Genomic DNA, 16,995 nt, shown 5'->3' on the forward strand with positions numbered 1-16,995 from the left:
CTCGCTGCCCTAACACATAATGCCCAATTAGTCACTTACGTTGGTATTAATAACTTAGCTGCTGTTTTTTGCTGAAAAAAAGCTGGACTAGTACTTCCATCATCCTCCATGGATTTATTCAATTTGACTATGTGCCATATCATTATTGTGAAACACACTGTTGAGCAACAAACATGCTCTGGACTGGAAGTACACTTACTGTCCTTTAAGAGCCAAAATAGTTTCATGAGATTGCTATGCGTTCTTATTTGACTTCTCATATCCCTGTTTGCCATTTCCAACAAGTTTGTGCTCCCAAAACCACTGTAACAGCTACTGTCGCCTAGGCACCCCTGTCCTCTCCACTGGCTGAACTTGGTAAATCCCTATAGAGACACTATGGTAAAATCTCTCCTAATCCCTGGCTTCCTCTTATGGCAGAGTTCAGAAAGGCACAAGAAAACTCAGGGACTTCTGCAAGGACAAGGAGCTTTTATGAGGGTCATGATGGCCATGGTATGTGTGTGTGTAATTGTGCTCATGTGCAGGACCCCCACATAGTTCTGAGGGATGTTTTACCATGTAAACAATACAAGTAAAAGACAGGAAGAGAGTGTGTGAGTGGCTTCAGCTTCTTAATTTACAGAGGTCAAGATGTCACGGCTTTTGGTCGAAGACCAATGTCACCCCACTTCCCTTAAAAGAAAAAGACGAATCCTGCTTTTCCTGGTGGTGTTTTGAAATCGCTGTATTTTCTTTACTTATGATAGAATCACACTTGACCTACAGAGGAGAGGAAAGGAGGCAAATGACCTGAAAACAACAGCTGGTGGTGAACATGACACTAAACTAACAAGCGTAGATATGAACCATATAGGCTTGACATCATTTGGTCAACAAACCTTTGTTTTTAAAACTCCACAGGAAGGTTTCAGGTTGAACTTGAAAAACAACAAAGGGAAGTTGGATATGCAATAAACTTGAATTCACTTAAATTTGATCCGCCACTAATGCACCTCTGAGGGGACGATAAAGGTAGTAACAGAGGCAAAATGGGAACCTGTCACTCGGCTGATAACACTTTGCCAGCTTGGTGCATGTAAAGGATGTGGGGCTGAGTCATCTCTATGTAGCCTGTGTGAATTAGGAGGAAAAATGGCAGCTTAATAAGGATGTCATGTTTTGCCTTTAAGGCACAACCAATATGTAAAAAGGCCCACTGCTAAAAGAAGCTGACATTGGAGAACCAGTCTAACCAGCGACACTGTTGTCGACATTCAGGAAATTTTTCTATCCCAAGGCCATCCAACTTTTAGCTTTTTAGCTAGCTAGCTATAGTGGGGTTGGTCCACTGTCCTTTTGATCCAAACTCATCTCGCTAACCAATACCCAATACTACTCCCTAGGAGTGAAATCATGGTGGAAAAAAACAACTGTTTAACTGCTGTTCATTTCTAACAATATGTGCATGTTAGCATTATGGCATGCTTGAACTATTTCTGGTTTGCACCCAGCTGTTGGTAACACAAAGAATCCCAATAACTTTGTCCGAGCTTTTTATGTTCATTTTAATCTTTTTATTCAGTGAGCCTTAGAAAAATGTAATCAATTCATTTGAGTTGTGTTTCACCTTAGAAATGTAAAATAATTATTATTATTTCATAAAAAAAAATGTTTTCAGAGGAAAATCATTACTTTCCTTGTCATTAGGAAAGGGTCTTCTGGAAATGATCCATGTCATTCCCTCAACGATTGGTTCCCACAGTAAGAGACAATTCCACACACAAATACACACTCTTTCTAACCTTGCTATAGCCTCCCACATCTGTACTGCCTTTAAAGACCATACTGAGTTCATCTGTAGGGGGTAAATGAAACTCTATAGTTAAGGGTAAGCTTCTGGAAGCTTTGGGGAAAAGCTGCTTCAAATCTACACTGCACACATTCATATATACAATATTCACACTAAAACCAGGCCTTGGAAGTTTAACAATGGGGAGTGTAGGGGGTTTGTAATGCGCATAAGAATGAGCCCCACTTCCCTCCCATCGACTCCCACCGTGTTATTCTTTGGGGTTGTTTTGACATTAGTCACACACTTTTTTTTTTAACCCTCCCGCCATTATCCTCCCTTCCTGTTCTCCCTATTACACCATCTCTTAATCTCATCCTTTCAAGTATGTACCAATTCTCCCAGCAGCGAACATATTCTCATTAGGAGACAAAAGCTAAACTGGCTGCAGAAACCTCTTAAGCTGTATTTGAACTCTTTAGGAAATTTTCTTTTCCGTCCTTTTGGAAGTAAAGATATTTTTAGGTCAAGCCTCTGAATGGTTCCATGCACATTATTTTCTGTAGACTGAATATTTTTAAAGTGGTCTTTTTAAGCAAAAGCTAAGTTCTTTTTGGTGGTTCAAACATGGAGTATCCCTCAGTTAACCACTAGAGTACCTCTTCAAACTCTTGTACTAGGAGAAAGCCTACCTTGAACTAGGAATTAATGAGGAGCCAACTAAGTTCAAAGAGCAATAAATTTAGTTTCTATAGTGCAGACGCACATGCACACACACACACACACACACACAGACACATCTTCCAATGGCTATAAAAACTAAGACAAAGTTCCTTAAGCCTGAAAAGACCTTTTAATACACAACCATCAGTATGTTGCTGCAGGGGTTTAAGCATTCAGACTTTAAACTTCTTGTTTTTTGTTACCAAACTACTTGAATGAGCATGCAGTTTGACATGGACTTTTTGTACAAAGACTGAGCTACTGTGCTGTAAAGAACAGTCCCTCATCAACATTGCTTGTTCACACTGACCAAACAGAGGTGGTATGGCACTTTCCTAATGTGAGCTATTTAAAAGTTTGTAGGAACTGTAAAATCATAAGCGATGTCAGTTTATATTTTTTGCCTCTTTCCCTGATGACATAGTTAACAATGAATGTGTCAGCTTCTTTTCTGAATTAGTGCCCTTGTGTTTTCTTTAACAATCAGTAATACAGTAATCTGACTAATTTCTCTTTAAATACAGCAAAAGTCTGAACATGTTGCAGTCACATCAATGAGGGGGAAATGTGTACATTGGCTACAGGTCTTTATCTGTATCTATCTGAACCTTTCTGAGGAATGGTTCAGATTGTCAGTAAATTAAAAAGAAGAGTGTCCAAACTGCTGCACAATTTTTGGTGGCTTGAGCCAAATAGAGAAAAATATGGCTAAATGTTCTACTGTGTTTTGAGAAAGCTGATGTTTTTGTTTTGTTTTTTTTTTGCAATGCAGTCTCTCAACAGGTATACACCTTTTACTTTACACACATAATAAGTTACAACAATTCTGCCACAAACAGGATGTGAAAAAGTAGCTTTTATAAGAGAAGAGTGCCAATAATAAATTTTGGTTATTATGTAATAATTTTCAAAAAGTTATAGATAGGTGGGAACACAGACACTCAAGCTGATGTTGGATAGGTGGACGGTAAGCAGGATAAAAATAGTTGTTCTGTCCGTCATTTGAGGGAAACAAAACATTGATCAAAAGCTTCCTAAGAGCTCCCAATAATCTTTGTGGTTATATTTTCCAGGATTAAGAGTCTTCAGTCTCAATCCTGCAATTCAGAGTTAAAATATTAATTAATTCAGAATAGCTGTTAAACCATCTTAACGGTCATAGACCTGAGACAAAACATTTGGATAATGTTGGTTGCTTTTATTTTTTTTCTAAGCACTCTGACAAAATGAGATCAAGTTTTTAAAAATTCCACAAGAACAGAGATCATGCTGATGTGCTTTAACATTAATTAAAGGGTTTCTATACAACAAATAGAAAACACTACTGAAAGAAACTTGACAGAGAATGAATACCTGTGTGTTTTGAGTGTGGACAGGAAGAGAGTGGGGTGTTGTAGTGTGAAGGGTTTTGATTTAAAGCCTGAAAGACAAAGCTGGCAGTTAAACTAATGTTAAGGAAAAAAACTTGGCACTTGAGTACAGAAATTTTCCAGTTTGATGAATGTGTCAGAAGCCAGTTTATACTTGTTTATATTTGGTATGCTGCTTAACAAGTGTTGCATGGGAATCTGGGTATCTGTGTGTGTTCCTGGTCTGATAAGGGGAATGAGCCTTCCCAGGTCTCATGCTTCTTTCATCAGCGGAGGAGTGACAGGTTCCCAGGGTTGTATGGGTGACCCTGCCTGTATACTGTCATTACACAGTTACCTCACAGCCTAATTATACCAAATTAACTCACACATGGACCTTAAAATCAAACTTAGTGGTCTTAGATGCTGAGTGAAAAGGAAGGTATAAGTGTAAAAAACAGAGAAGCACTTTGATGAGTAGGCGCAAATAAACAGAGCAAGAGACACAGGACATGTCTGGACATGAGTCAGAAGTTGGAGTTAAAGCTGGCAAGACAGGCAGAATGCTGTCCAGCATGCCTTTCCAGAAACTCAGATGAGGGTTGACATGAATAAAAGCAAATGTGCACTTTGGCTTAAGGGAGATTGCAAGTGTGTGTTTGTGTCACAGTTGGAGTGTTTTTGTGAGTGTCCACACACAAACCGTTTTGTTTCTTTTATTAGTAATGCTAGGCAACAACAGTGTCAGCTCCACACACCTGCAGTACAGCATGCCAACATGCCAATCAGACCCCCAAACGCACAAACACAAACACACCCACACACATACACACAGACAGTGTGTGCCCACCAGCCCCTGCATGGTACTGCTAAGCAGCAAAGTTCTGTCTTTGTTTCATTTGCACTTAAAAAGAGCGTGTTAATAATTTCTCTTCTACTGGCTTAGTGGGTGTGATTTCAATCTCTCTTTTCTGTTTCCTGACTTCCAGCGCTCACTCTTTCTTTCTTCTGTCCTTACTGAAAAGACAGTGTTAATTATCTCCATATTCCCTTTCCTCTGTGTGTCTCTCCCTTCATTCACTTATTGAACCAAACCAGCAGACAGGCTGATCTATTCACAGGGGTCCACTCAGTACTTAAAGTGTTTAAACACCACTGGGTGTAAGGGGCAGAGCTTGCGGGAGTGGATACATGATACCCACTCTATTTCTCCAACAGCCAATACACACTCTGTTACAATAGAAACACTAGAGCCATTTACACTCCCCGCTTCATTACATCCTGATTTAGGGCTGTTTGTGGCACTGATGGTTTGGATATTAGCCAACATTTATTCAAACATTCAAGACAGTCAGTGACTGTTGAAAGATGTTTGTGTATCATAAATCAAAGTATTAGAGTTTTTTTTTTCTCTTTAACTTACCTGTGTAGTGTAGGCACCAGTTCAGCATCTTGCCAAAGATCAACATTCATCTGGAATCTAAGAACTGAACCACATTTCAATTAGTGGACAGTTTCTCTAATTCCTGAGCCACAGCAGGAGTTGGGTTATTTGATTAATTTGACAGTATTACAGTAAAGTCTAAGATTATGCATGGGATTAAAATGCATCAATGGTTAATTTGTTTTAGAAAAAGCAACCAGCAGCTGCATTGGGTGTCCATACACTTTACCAAGTGTCTCTCTTAAGAGCTTTTTAAAACAGTAAAGCCATTTTAATGAAAGCTTTACCCCCAAAATGCATATTATTTATAGCCTATAAAGCATAAAATGTTTATTATTGGGATTTGTTTCTGTGTGCATGGAGATAGATTAGAACTAAATTAAATGTAGTGAAACAGTTAAATCAATTCTGTGCTGTGCCATTGATACTTGGAGACGCAATAATGAAGAACGTTATTATTCCCACGTTTCAAGTATCTCAGTAGTAGCGTTCACTGTGTTCACCAGCAAAGTGCTGAGTAAGTGGAGTCAGTGGGCTGTGTCTCGTGCGCGGACAAGAGATTTAAGGGTGTGAAAATGTCTTTGACATGTCGCTTTTGGGGAATTTGATGAGTGGGTTTTTATCGCGGCTGAATGCGTGCAGAAACCTCTGTGCGGTTTTTGCAGAAGTCGCAGCTGCTCGCGATCAGTGAAACGCGGCCGGAGGAGGAGGAATTTGGGGTGTTGCCTTTCTATCCATACCTCCCTCCCTTGCTCATCGCCTCCCTCAAGCCCTCCCTTCCAAAAACGTGTGAGAGAAAGCGAAAGAGAGAGAGCGTGTGTGTCTGAGTGGAGGCACTGCGGGAGTGGGTCAGTCAGTCAACGCTGCTGACTTACAGGCGATTTCTTGGTTATCAGCGGAGAAAGCACCGGGTGGACTCTTTTATCACTCACTTCTGATTTACTCCTACAGAGGCGGGATATGCTAAAAGAGAATAAAGCGGCGTAAAGGCTGGTCGGTTGTAGAAATGAGCGGACGCGTGCTGAATGGGAAAATGCTGCAGCTCCCGACTCCGCGCCGTGCAGGGAGGACAATGCACTTTCTGTCAAGGTAAACGGATGAGACTGGACTCTGCATGTGACTGAGGATGCCGGATGAAAGGCTAATTAACACATTGGTGACATTGCTTTGGATTCTGTGATCCTGATACAAATGTGAGGTGTGAAATAGCTGCGAATGTGTTGCAGAGGCTCCGGCGGAGCCTGTGCGTAAAAATGGGGCGCACATCTCATTCATAAAACTCCAACAGCTGCATAGTGGCAAGTTATTGTGACAGACGTGCTCAAAATGAGCTCTTATTAGGTAGTGTTTTGTTAATCTGGGCGTCAATGGGTTTCAAATGAGTGCATGCTCAAAGTCATTTTGAATCAGCCCTGTCTTTAATTGTTCGACCATGCACAGAGTAATAGCAGCTGCATCTGAAGGAAGGTCAGTGCTGCAAAATTAACCTCAAAGGGGAAAAAGGGGAAACAATAAAATCATCAAGTGGTAGCACTGGAGGCCCGCACACCAGCCTTAAATATCTGTATTGCACAGTCTGTTGGCATACCCATTGTTTTACGCTGCTTGACAGACAACTGGTTCCGGTGTTTGGTGGCTCGGTCAGCAGTTGCAGGTATGTGAGTGGGTGGGTGCGTTCGCATCGATCCACTGCAGGACCGAACAGCATTCTTCTAAACGGCTGACCTACATTCTGAACGACGCCTTTTTCTCCGTATATCTCCTGTGATTGGGTGAAAATCAGCAAGCCTCCTTTGAAATTACACTGAAACCACGCCATTATCTTAGCGTGTGCATGCGTGTGTGAATACAAGCCGGTTGATACGAGTTAGCTGTTTATTGTGACTGAAAAAGTAACTCTGCAGCTTACAGACAAATTAAACATGGACAGACAGAAATGATCTAAGGGTATTGATTTAGTCTCTCTCTCTCTCTCTCTCTCTCTCTCTCTCTCTCTCTCTCTCTCTCTCTATGTGTGTGTGTGTGTGTGTGTGTGTCTCTCTCTCTCTCTCTCTCTCTCTCTGTGTGTGTGTGTGTGTGTGTGTGCGTAGTCTATAAAGAGGTATGGGGGTGGTCTTTGCTCTCTTTGGTCCACTGACCTCTGTAGCACCCATTGACCCTTTATGTAAACCCATTAAAGCAGAGTGATCCAATATAGCCGTTTTAGTTGCTCTCTCTCTCTCTCTCTCTCTCTCTCTCACTCACACACACACACACACACATCAAAGCACACATAACACATAAATGCTTTTATTATTTGCACACTCATTCATCGAACTTGTTTTTCTTCTTTTCTTTTTATTATTTGTGTTTGACTTAGACACGTGTGCTCAAACAGACTTGATAAATGGTCAAATATGGAAACTGACGTGTTCCCTACATGATTGAAACCAGAGTTGGTTGTGAGTCTCTGCTCATGTATATCAGGGTGTCCGTGTGCACAATCAGACATTTAACATGCATCATTAGCTGACTGCATCCAGCCAAAAAAGGATTGGGTCAACTCTGTTAGTCACATTGAAGACAATCTAACATCAGTTTAGTTTGTCTCTTTGTGTGCATTTGCGTGTGAAGTCATGTAAATGTTACACAAATAGCCCACTCAGCAATCCAGAACATCTCTGAGTTCACCACCTCATGCAACAAAACAGATTTTCAAGGGGGTGACATCACTTATTAATACATGTCACACCCTAATCCTCTCAATTTTGTTTTAATCTAATAAAAATGGAATATCACTGAATGTAATGCAGATGTCATAGCTGATGGCATTTAGCTGTTAGTGGGTGGTTTGATCACAGATTCAGCAGTGGGTCTGAATGGTTGAAGACTTAAACATTTGGCATCTGCTGCTTCCTGAAAAATGCAGCAGGCTAATTAAAAATGGCATGGGTAATAGCCTATATTTAACTGAAGTATCATAATTATATCTCAGTGAGTAGATTGATTGTGAAGCAGCAAATTAATTATACTATTAAGAAATTCTGATCTGGTATTTCAATGAGCATCTTCCAGCTAACTTTGCTGATGTCTTTTAAATTTGATATTTTAGCAAGCACCAGCAGTAAAGTGAAACACATGCTTTAACACAACAACAGGATGGTCTGTTCACTTGCAGTTTATAGATGTTATGGATTTCAGCTCAAAATCAATATTGTTTTCATCTCCCTCCCAGATTTATATCTTTTGTGCTTGAGTTGAAAATTTAGTCAAAGATTCAGAAGAAGTATTTTGGAAACACACTGTGCTGCTGACTCAGATGGTATATAAGTTAGAAGAGTCAACACCTTCATGAGTCATGGTCCATGATTAAAATATGAATGCACTTTGACACACAAACATGTTCACACAAGGAGTTTCTAAAGCACAGATTTGAAAAAAAGACAAGGTTCTTTGTAATTGTGCCACTATGATGTCACCCATAAGCTTCAACTAAATCCTTAATTTTCACAGGCCATTGTCATCTTAAGATTTTGGAGCCAGAAGTGACGTTTAAGGGCTCCAGAGGACATCTCTGGGTAACAGTCACTCACCTTGTAATCCATCACCAAAAACAGACCTGTCTAAATATGCAAAACTTCAAGCTTAAATACAATAGTAAAGCTGTCATGTATGCGAATGTTAGCAATGAACATGGCTGTAAATTTCAGGCATTTTAACACAGGGTTAACAGGGTTGGTTTCTGAGCCTGCCCCAAGTGGCTATTTGTGAAACTGCAGTTTCTTTGCACCACTACTTAAGACCAATCTTGAACTATAATGTCTAAAACTTTTAAAACAAAACAAAAAATAAACAGAGAAAATCAAACTAAATAAAGGAAAGAAAATACTCATCATTAATGTATTTTGAGATTTGTTGAAATGGGCTAATCGTGGGTGGTCAACCACAGTATTAGTGATTAGGTGAACAAGTTGACTTTGTGTGTCTCCAAGGTCATTAGGGAGACCTGAGAGTGAAACAACAGATGCTTGTAACTTGCACTTGTGAGACACATACGTTTCTTTTTATTATACACACAGGAGCCGGTGTTAAGAAACAGAGCTCATAATTTTACGAAGTGGTCCCTCCTGTGGTTTGGTGTGTTCCGCCTTTACATCAAAGCCAAAGAAGGATCCACAGTCAGAAAAACAGTGTACCTTAACAGGCAGCAGAGGACAAGAGAAAAGCTTTAGGCCAACATCATCAGGTATGAGGAATAAAAACCTCAAGATGTAATTTTCACCTTATAGTGAAACAAATTTCTAGAAGATTAAGAGTGTTAAAAGCTCAGAGTGTCATTAAAAAGAAAGTGAGATGATTCTTCTGTTTACAGTTGGAGGCTGAGGATTTTTGGCATTAATGGAACGCTTGGACTTGTCATTTTATGCCTAAATGTGTGTCCACTTGTCCAGTGGTATGCTTATGTGCGACTCCATATGTTGGAGGATTAGGGAGTGGAAACCCAGAATACACTCGCTGGAATGTGAAGTGTGTGTTTTGAATGGCTCAAGGGCAAAGAATGTCTCCCAAACTCACTGTAACAACTTTAAATGGTCCTACCAGTGTGTGCGTGTTGTAAGTGGCAGCAGGTGATGGGTGCGGGCTCCTGCAGGGTGTGGCTTAAGGCCTTTTGGTCACTACCCCATACGGTAATTCTAAATATATGACTATAAACAACAACAAACACACACATACAGACAACAACTTGTCTGCCCCTTTGACATCCCTTGGAAGTAATTTGAGTTTGTTTTTAAAAGGTGTCTGCTTTGTCTCAGCCAGCAGAAATTGAACAGTACCTCTGCTCCATTTAATAAGCCTTTTAGTATGTTTTGCACAGTTCTGTTGGACAACTTCCTTTCAAGGAATCATCCTCACACTTTCTCTAGGCTCCTACTGGTTTCCTTTTTGGGGCCTTACAGTATGAGAAGATTAAGATGACCCAGTGTGTGTCAACATGATCAATAGTTACTCAGTTTTATCTCTTCCAAGAGGATTGCTCTACTCAGCATTCCTTATAAGAAGGCTGGAGTTTTTCACAGTTTCATATGTCCTATTTCATGTCATAAGAAAGAAACTGTGCAGAACAGAAACTATTAGATGTGATGTGTTGAACTTTAAACAAACTTCTTGGGAGAAGTCACAGAAGAAAGGCAGCTCAGAAGTAAAATTAGTGTCCAAAGAGATTTTTTTTTCTTCTTAAATTGTAGTTTCTTCTGTTCATCCACCTATTTTTTACTTTTCTCTAGATTTTTTCTTGCATCCAACTTTCCATTCAGAAAACCCTAAAGCATTCAAAGAATGTCTTTCCATCTTTGTGTAGAAAACCTGGAAAAATGATGGACCTCCATATTCTTACTCATGCAATCACACCTCGGAGCCAGCAATATGCAGCCTGGCTGACTCAGTCTAACCTTCAATGGAAAAATGACTGTAGCAAAGCTGCTACTACCATCACACGCTACTTACAGCTTATTCAAGCTCCACTCAGGGGGCAGGGACATTTGTGTCCTAAACCTCAAGGCCATTGCTGCCAGGTTTATGACTATAGGTACAACATCGTTTCTCCTCTGCTTTGGCCATTTAGGGATCCAACCTTTGTATTTTCCACACACTGTCATGCGTAGAGCACCTCTAGCTGAGGCCACTGTCCTACCGTGATCCTGGTGGCAGATGGAATTAGCAGTAATTACGAGTTCATTAACTCCAGCCTGTTCTATAATCCCCTGTAATGCCCAAATACTGCTGGTTGTGTGCGCACAAAAGACTGTCCAAGCAGCTACAATAATCCACACATCCCACATTATGGAAACAGCAGAGGGGAAATAATAAAAAACTACTGATGAAAAAATGAATTTGTCTCTGTGCTGAATGGCAGGCTGCTTCTAAGTCTAGTTTTAATTAGGTCTCATTGGCTATTTACTGGAAGTGTTTAACAATACGATGCAACAGGGAGACTGTGTCGGGACGCTAATTAAAAGCCAGTTTTATTGACAGTTTTGTTGTTAATTTACAAGTGCCCCAAGCATCCAGACAACCTCATATCTGTAGTAGTAAAAAGTGGGGAATTCTTTTGTTTATCTGTGAGAGTAAATGTCAGTACAGCACGTAGAGAAGTGTATCTTAAATGAGGACACACCATAGCTTCACAATCCAGTACATGGTGCGTAATTTATGAATATGAACAGCTAATAAAATGCATACGCATGAATCTTATGTGTACTTGCAGGTAATGTGTACTGTAACATGTCTGCAGTGGCTGGATTTTTCACACCATGTATGTCTGTATGGGTTTGTGTTGGAGTATGTTGAGCTTGAGATTATAAAATGGTCTTTGTCCATTCTTCCATCTCTGTTCATGGTGCTGTGGTGATGGGTAATCTTGTGCAGGAGACTCTTTGTGATCTTCAGTATTTTAAGGGTTTGGTAGAAGGTTGCACAGCTTTGATGGGAAAATAATGATTTTGCTGTCTGTTACACTTATAATCCACTGATCGGTGTGCATGGGTGTGTGTGTGTGTGTTTGTTTCCTGGTGATAAGCCGATGAAGTGGTCCAGGGACCCATATTGTTAGCCATCTGTGCACCATATTATCCCCATCTTTTTTTTTTTTTTTTTTTTTTTTTTTTTTTTGCTCTTATTTTTTAGCTGCTCAGCACATGTTTAATGAAGAATTATTATTTAAAAACAAACCGTCTTACACTGGAATTTACTGAAAACATTTTTTAATATTTAGTGATTTTTTTTCCCATGCCATGAAATGTGTTGCAACACTAACAATGGGTGTGGCTGCTCTTCACTGCAAATGAGTAATTTTTCCTCTTAAGAGTCACACCTGTGTCACTTTGGGTATTTGTGCAAGTGCAGTCAGTTGGGTTTCGATCCTGTTTTACATACCAAGATTAAAAACCTGTAGAGGACGTTGAGGATGGCTGTTACATTTCTCATTTTCTTTTTATGGCTGAAGTTTTTAGTTTAATTAGCCTTTTTTTCTTTACTTTACTTTTCTTTAACTTTGTGAGCAACATAGATATCATCGTTCATGCAGCCTTATACCTGCTGGAAAATAGAATATGATGTTTTTGATAATATTTATGGTGGCTGATTCTCTGCCTTACTCAGAGGTCAAATCTACTGATTTTTTTCCATCTTCAGGCTGATCTCAGATGTATCTGACAGCACTAAAGACAATCACTTAATCGCCATGTCTCACTACTCACATGCTCATATTAACTCTTTAGCCAATTTAATGACTTAAGCAACCTTATCATGCGTGCCCACTCTGGTGTCTGAACTGACTGCCCAGTATCACTGTGGCAGTGCCCTACTTTCCATTTGCTTAAAAAAAGGCATCTCTACAACCAGGAGCACGTCTGATTTAGCCATTTTGGGTTCTGTCATGTGACACTGTGGATTTTAATAGGAATGGAAAGTTCCTTTTAGTCTAGAACTGCAAAAACACTTTCCATACATTTCCACAAGTTTGAAAGGCTTTGTCCACAATATCACCTTGGATCAGATGTGTTTAACCCCATAAAGAGGCAAAATTCTTAAGTCCTGCTGGTGTATTACTTTGTTCTTTCTCAAAACCAACACCCTTCAAAAGTCTTGTACATTCTTATCTGACATAATATTTTATATGTTGCAATTTAATTTCCTGCCAACCTCAGTAGTGTCATTGCATTAGCATTTGTGCTAGATTGTAGTGGCATTGCTTATCATTCATCATTTCTCCCTTCTGTTGCAAAATGACACATAATTAGATAACGTGCCTGACATTTTTTTATTTTTTATTTTTTTTTATTAGTCAGTTGTGTAACTGATTAATAAAATCAGTCTAAAAAGTCTAAAAGTATTTGGTTGTTTCCAATAAAATAATTCCTTTCGACTCAATGCAGATACATCACATTCCTCAAAACAGCCTCCATGCAGTTTTAGCTAATGCTCATTTATACTGCAAGCTTATCAACTAATACTGTTAAGTCTGCAGTTGGGGGATGGCAGATTTCCATCCCATCAACCACTTCGCCAACAAACCACAAGCAAAGAATCTTTATCTCTGCTGTGGGTTTTTCTAACCTCCTAGATCTACTGTATTTCTCTCATTGTCTCACTCCCATCTCTCACACAAGGGAGCTCAGACAGAAGAGAGAGCTCTCATAAAGAGCAGCAAAAAAGACCACTCACGTTGAGATCAGAGCAATTAGCTCCACAGAACACAGAAGCCTCTTAATAAAAGCCGGCTATTTAGCGCAGCAGCAGCTACTCAGCTATGCAGCAATTCTCTTGATAGCTGGTGAAGCTCAGTGTTTGTGTGGGTGTGGCTGTCCGGTCCTCTCTGCACACTGTTAAGGAACAAAGAAATCCCATCTCTGAAAACAAAATGCTGTTTATGTTGACCACTGCAACCTGTTGAGAGAGAAATATTTAAACCATACATTGCATGAAATGTTTTGCCTTTCAGAGTGGGGATGAAACCTATAGGTTTTCTCTGGACATTGTGCTTCTGTACAATAATAGCAGGAACCCACATGTGTGCAGCTGGCTGTGGATGACAGGTTGTAACATAGATGGATGCTGTGTTTTATTAAGCTGTGTGCAGTCAAGTGAAGGTGAAAAGCGAGTTTAATCTTATGCATCTCATTTTAATTGACTTTTACTGCTGACTGAATTGAATCAACATTGATATTCATTTTGCTCATAGAATTACAGTCACAGGCTTCAATTTGATCATTTTACTCTCCCTCCAGCTGTGTTCTTGTGAATTCACGTCAGTTCTAAATTCACAAAAGCGAATAAGAGTCCAGTCTAGTAGCTGAACATATAGCTGTAGCTTACAACCAAAGATCACACTGTTTGCAGCAAGATATTGACATATATATATATATATATATGTATATATATATATATATAGTTCTTTTTTTGTTTGTTTTAGAGAGAAAAATATATACATTTAATTAAAATGAATACAATATTTGTCAGGGAAGTGGCTTGGCTAAAATGATGTTTGTTATGATGCTTAAAAAAAGGGGTAATGCATCTAAATTTGGTGCTAATATTAGCCCTCACTCTCTGCAGCTGCTGTGAGAGAAAAAAAAAGGTAATGTGGCTCAAGAAGAGATTATAACATAAAGAGGGACCCTTCACTGAGTGTGTTGTCTTCGTAGGACTTGAGGTAGTTTGAGTCTTTAATGGTCTTTCTTTTGCAGCTAAGCCTTTTTAAAATACCTTTTTGTTCAAGTTCTTCTCTTTTTGCACACAGTTTCACCCTTTTCTGATTATACTTATATTTCATTGACGTCCTTTTATATTCTTGTATACTCATATTAATGATCTGCACTATAAGACAAATAACTATGTGATGTCAATCTGTTAATCTGTTAATTTTGGTCTTGATATCCTCTCAAGTTGAATTTATTTGATATCTAAGAGACTAAAATTTGAGTTTTCATTGTTTCAGTATTCCAAATACATCTTTACAAATTAAAAATCTAAATTCATAATACGTGTTCTTTTCTTTTATTTCTTTTCCTTATTTACTATCAAAATAATCTTATTAATAAAACTGATTAATAAAAAACCCTGTCTGCTTTAAATGTAATTCCCTCAACTCCTCTGTACATATTTAACAGGTGCTCTTTATGATGTCTGACCCCAGACCTTGTTTTTCTGTTTTTAGTGGGTTTCTGTTTTCGCACTTATTAGCTGGATGACATAAATTCCAGCAGAGATGCTGTTTGTTCTGTTTCCTATCAGTTTTGAATTATTCAACAAAGAGGATGCTAGCATTCACTGGAGCACTGGTGGACAGGCGGATAGCTTTGAGGCCAATAACAGGATATGAAGAAGCCTCAGAGAGGTACTGGTGGTAAACCACAGCTGTTTGTCTCCTAGCAGTGAATTTGTCCAGTGAGGCAACGAGTGGCTCAAGATGCGTTCAAAGAAACCCACTCTGTGAGTTTAATGTTTGTTAGTTCCTTTGTGTGATTTTTGTACTGGAGGGTAAAGTGGAAATATGTTTGAAAACATGAATTTAAGATGAAATTTTATGGTTATAATGTGTCCTGAGGAAAGTTGTTAAATCTCTGAATGAGTCTTTAAACTGGATGTTTTGTCTTAATAGGGGTAACAGGTGTAAAATCCCACAGCCAGGATATCTTTTATAAACTATTTAATTTTGACGAGCTTAATTTTTGAGACAAAAAAAAAAAAAAAAGAAAAAGAAAAAGAAAAAAAGTAGGTTGGTTCTCTGTGCACATCTGGCCCAGTCTTAAATTTGCCCTTAAACTGACTCTGACATATAGATGCAACGACATGACAGACAGTCACTTTAGATGTAAAATCTTGTCTGCTCTTTTTTGTGTCCAAGATATCCACAGGCTAAACAGGAAGGGGCTTCCCTTTGCCACTCTCCCCCCAATCTCTCCCATCAACCTCCTCAGGCTATAGTGTGACCCATACAGGCACCCAACCGGAAGGCCCACAGCGCTTCGTCTCACCATCCTCCCCTCTACAGCAATATATATGACCTCATTAAACAAGCCCTGCCCTCTTAACTTCCTTTACAGTACAGCACAACATTAGTCTTTCAACTTATTGACCCTAATGAGAGAAAAACCCAACCCTTTAGCTTCCTAAACCTGACCTATATAATATAAACAAGCACACATGGGTTCAAACATACACCTCAAACATGTGACCCACAATCTTCCTCCTCACTCCATTATTCTCAGAAGTTGTGTTGAGCCAATTTCTTTCAATTATGGCTTCTGCTTTATATAATCACATTTGTCCAATAATTATCTGCAGACAGAAAATCAAAACTTATTAGTCAACATGAAAGGCCAGTTGATTTTGGGAAATTTTAATCTAATTTTTGGATTGAATTTTAGGCATCATAAATTAAAAATGATTGGACTCCATTAACCATCAGACACTTAATGCTTCTTGTAATCTTTATCTTTATCCGTAGACTTATTTCTGTAAGCGCCCACAAGCCTTCTTCATCTGGCATGTCCCTCAGAAGAGTCTAACTTTGAAAAAGGGAAACCGCTCAACAGATTTCTGCCAAGTGGACAGACTTCATCATCCTGACACTGTGCTGCATGATATCGTGGGTGCATGCATCACTGTGTGTTCTTCTGTGCTATTTCTGTGTGTGTGGGTTGATTATGTCAAGAGCGCTCCAGATTCCAGGTTGCATGGTGTTTCAGCTTGCACTGTGTGTAAGTTTAATATTTAGAGCAGACAGTCTTTTAAATGAGGTCCCTGAATATTTAATTAGAAGACTAACTGGAGGACATTGAGCAAAATGAGTCGAATGAGTAAAAAAAATTGGTAGTAGATGAAATACTGGAGCTTTGGTAGATGGTATCTGGACAAACTTCTTTTGACCTACTGTATCTGCAATATGCAGCTTGATGGATGTAGCTGCAGGGATGAGAATAAGTCACTGCACATTTTGGAGTTGGACAACACTACTGTAGGCGTCTTGATGTTTAAAAAATGAAAGTGACCAGTCAAGACTAAACGAGGAGTGTACCACTGTCAGTCATCATAGTCTAACCTGCTGTACAGTAACACACCTGTATTTAGAGATTTGTTATTGCACTGTTGACTAAATTACACCTTTGATTGCAGATGGTAGTCTTGTTTTTGGAAAAATGCATATTTTCTCTCACTAAATGCAAATA

At 39.2% G+C, this 16,995-nt stretch overlaps 1 protein-coding gene across 5 annotated transcripts in view; it reads left to right on the plus strand.

Annotated features, from left to right (window-relative positions):
* LOC121651974 (neuron navigator 1-like) overlaps positions 1-16,995 on the plus strand; it is a 79,254-nt gene that overhangs the window by 37,370 nt on the left and 24,889 nt on the right. The window lies entirely within an intron of this gene.

This window comes from Melanotaenia boesemani, chromosome 13 (genome assembly GCF_017639745.1).
Source record: "Melanotaenia boesemani isolate fMelBoe1 chromosome 13, fMelBoe1.pri, whole genome shotgun sequence".
Taxonomy (NCBI): Eukaryota; Metazoa; Chordata; class Actinopteri; order Atheriniformes; family Melanotaeniidae; genus Melanotaenia; species Melanotaenia boesemani.